Source organism: Dasypus novemcinctus, chromosome 12 (assembly GCF_030445035.2).
Source record: "Dasypus novemcinctus isolate mDasNov1 chromosome 12, mDasNov1.1.hap2, whole genome shotgun sequence".
Classification (NCBI taxonomy): Eukaryota; Metazoa; Chordata; class Mammalia; order Cingulata; family Dasypodidae; genus Dasypus; species Dasypus novemcinctus.
This window is the reverse complement of record NC_080684.1, coordinates 24,535,750-24,539,873: the sequence shown is the minus strand read 5'-3', so window position 1 is coordinate 24,539,873 and position 4,124 is coordinate 24,535,750. Positions and strand designations below refer to the sequence as shown.

Genomic DNA, 4,124 nt, shown 5'->3' with positions numbered 1-4,124 from the left:
GTGGTAGACAGATGCCCTAACCACTGGGCCAAGTCCGCTTCCCTATACTTTGTTTTAATTTCAAGGTTTTTTATTTGTTAATTTTTTTAACATTGTATATCCAAAATACTTATTTGATCTGATCAGTTCTTTTTTTTAATAGAGAAATTGAAGGTTTACAATAAAACTATACAGAAATATAGAGTTCCTGCCCCAATTATTAACATTTTGCATCAATTTAGTGACTTTATAACAAATGAGAAAATAGTATTATAATTATTCTATTAACTATAATCCATAGGTTGCATTTGGGTTTACAGTATTGTAAATCATATGGTTGTTTTTTAATTTTTATTCTAGTAACACATATACATCTAAAATTTCCCCTTTAACAATATTCATGTATATAATTTGCTGTTATTAATTACATTCACGTCTACCATCAAAACCACCACTACCAAAGGTTTTAATTGGTTCTTTCTTAAAAGCAGCTGTTATTCTTCCCTTATTTAGTATTGATTATTTTATTGGATATGTATTCTTGTATTTTTTGATAGTAAAAATATTTCAAAGTCTATTTTCACATTGCTTTATTTCTATTTGAATGGTACTGAATTTATATAGTTTTAGCTGTTGCTTACTTCTATTAACATTAGGGGAGAAAAGGCGGGCTACGCTGCACCTGAGCTGTCACGGAGGGGGAGGGTATGTCGGTCAGGGCGAGATCCGCTCCCGCTGAGAAGACCAGCGTCAACAGTAGTACCATGGCTCAGCAGAAGAACCTTGAAAGGCTATGTGGAATTTGCAAATCTCCCAAGTAAAGTAACAGAAAATCAGTGAAGAGAAGGTTTGAATTCACACTTATGGTAGTACGTGAATCTGGATTGGGAAAGTCAACGTTAATCAACTCGTTATTCCTTATAGGTTTGTATTCTCCAGAGTATTCAGGTCCTTCCCCTAGAATAAAAAAGATGTACAGGTGGAACAATCCAAAGTTTTAATCAAAGAAGGTGGTGTTCAGTTGCGACTCATAATAGTTGATACCCCAGGATTTGAAGATGCAGTGGATAAAAGTAATTGTTGGCAGCCTGTCATCGACTATTGATAGTAAATTTGAAGACTACCTAAATGCAGAATCTCAAGTGAACAGACGACGGATGCCTGACAATAGAGTGCAATGCTGCTTATACTTCATTGCTACTTCAGGACATGGACTCAAACCATTGGATATTGAGTTTATGAAACATTTACATGAAAAAGTGAATATCATCCTACTTATTGCCAAAGCAGACACACTCACACCAGCGGAGTGTCAACAGTTTAAAGAACAGATAATGAAAGAAATCCAAGAACATAAAATTAAAATATATGAATTTCCAGAAACAGATGATGAAGAAGAAAATAATCTTATTAAAAAATAAAGGACCATTTACCTCTTGCTGTGGTAGGTAGTGATACTATCACTGAAGTTAATGGCAAAAGGGTTAGAGGAAGGCAGTATCTGTGGGGTGTTACTGAAGTTGAAAATGGTGCAGACTGTGATTTTACAATTTTAAGAAATATGTTGATAAGAACGCACATGCAGGACTTGAAAGATGTTACTAATAATGAGAACTACAGGAGCAGAAAACTGGCAGCTGTGACTTATAATGGAGTTGGTAACAACAAGAATAAAGGGCAGCTTACTAAGAGCCCTCTGGCACAGATGGAAGAAGAAAGAAGGGAGAATGTAGCCAAGATGAAGAAGATGAAGATGGAGATGGAGCAGGTGTTTGAGGCAAAGGTCAAAAAAAAAAGTTCAGAAACTGAAGGATTCTGAAGCTGAAGCTGAGCACCAACGACACCATAAGCAAATGAAAAAGAATTTGGAAGCACAGCACAAAGAATTAGAGGAAAAGCATCATCAGTTTGAGGATGAGAAAGCAAACCGGGAAGCTCAACAACATATATTAGAACAACAGAACTCTTCAAGAATCTTGGAAAAGAACAAGAAGAAAGGGAAGATCTTTTAAACCCTCTACTGACCACCAGTTACGTATTAGTTGCCAATATGCCAGCTTGGACATCAGTGTTTGTTGGATCCGTTTGACCAATTTGCACCAATTTTATCCATAATGATGGATTTAGAAGCATGACAAAAATTATTTTTTGTTGTTGTTGTTCTTGATGGAGATTAAGATGCCTTGAATTGTCTAGGGTTGTTGTGTACTTAGAAAGTAACAGCTCTAAGTACTTTTCCTTTTTTTATTTTTATTTTTTTTATTTTATTAAACAAATATCTTCAGTTTAATGCAAGAGGACATTTTACTATTGTACAATCATGTTCTGATGGTTTGTTTGTTTACAGGATATTCCAAAATAAAAGGACTCTGGAAGGTTTTCACTGAGGATAAATTGTGATAATATGATGCAAACTATGCTTCTCTGTGATAATTATAATACAGAAGTTCCATTCAGTGCAGCATAAACAATAATATTATTTAGTCTAACACAGTTGACCGTATTTTTTGACACTTCCATTGTTTAAAAATACATGGAAAAAAAAAACCTATATGCTTACACTGCACCTAGAGCTTTTTTATAACAACTTTTTTGTTTGTTTGTTTGTTTTGGATTCTTTAAATACATACTATTCTCATTAAGTGCTCTCTTTAGCCAGAATCTCATTACTGCTTCATTTTTGTAATAACATTTAATTTAGGTATTTTCCATATATTGACCCTGCTAAAATAGAGTATACCAACTTTCATATGGTAGGAACCAACAAAGAAACTTTCCCTTAACTCCCTTTTTACACTTTATGTTAAGTAGCAGGGGGAAATGCATTTATAGGTCATTTCTAGACAAAATTGTCAAGCTAACAACCAACCTGTTTCTACCTATGTGCAGTCTCTTTATTTTACTAGAAAGGGAATCATGGCTTCTTGAAGAAAAAAATGTTACCATTCTGCATTCTGTACTTTTTTGTTTGTATTGTAAAAATTCACATAGTAAAAGTTGTGATGTTAAAAAAAATTAGGTTTCCCCATCTTTTACCACATTATTTGGGATTTGGGGTTATAAACCCTTGGGTCTCCTCTCTCTCTGTTCATCTTTTCTACCAGTTTGTTTCAGTGATCTTTACCTGGCCTGTCGGTGGTGCCCCAGTGCAGAATCAAATATTATAGTGTCATGTTGTGGTTCATGCTTATATATAATTTTGAGGAAATTAGCGACTTACATTGAAGATATTACAGATTCCAATTCAGTATAGTATTCAAGTAAATCAGAAGATGAATTTGTTTAGTGTGTAATCACAAAGTATTGTCTGATATCTCCTTCATCAATAGGACTGAGGTTTTCCTAGAACTGAAGATCTTAGAGGTTAAACATCAGAAGTGATTGTTAGTCAAAATTCACAGGCTGAAGAGCAGCGTTAGGTTCTTATAATCATAGGAAGCAAATCGCTATTCCCATGTGCCTAATTGTAAACCTTCTACCCTAGTCACAAATTTGCATTTTTTTGGGTAAAATTACAAGTGTCTGTCTGTTTTTGTTGGGTGGTTTTTGCTTATTTTGTTATATTTTAGCCTGAAAATATCTTTCATGCTTTTTTAAATTTATACTTTATCATTGTATTGTATTTGTATCAGGACTGAGAAGAATTTTCATATATGAAATGGCAATGCCATCTTTAATCAATAATACATTTATCATATGCCTGCCAATAACAAAATATCCATGGGATTAAGGAAATTTATCCTTGTTCACACATATTTTCTCTATATTTATTATAACTGTCTCAAAAAGAGATATATGGTAAGTTTATTTCACAAGAATGTTAGGTGCTCAATAAATATTTATGATTGATTAGCAAATGCTCTACTGATTGAGAGAATCTTGCAAATTTAAGTTGGCACATTCATGTTTCTTAGATTTACCTTATATTAAAATTCAAATTAATTGTTACTCTAGCCATGAAACTTTTCTTTGAATGCAGAGAAATTTTTGTTACCCAGATCTCCTCAAGAATTGAGGAAAAACCTAGGTCATTAATATTTATTCATGTTGGAAGTGAAAAGCAAAGTGAGACAATGCTGGAAAAATAGCAAATACATGGATGGCAATATTTCTAATCTCCCCTCTTTAGATGACAAGTGCAACTG

The 4,124-nt window shown here is 33.5% G+C and overlaps 1 pseudogene; it reads left to right on the top strand.

Annotated features, from left to right (window-relative positions):
• The first annotated feature begins 686 nt into the window (after positions 1-686).
• On the top strand, positions 687-2,107 carry LOC101429975 (septin-7-like; annotated as a pseudogene).
• Positions 2,108-4,124: the final 2,017 nt, after the last annotated feature.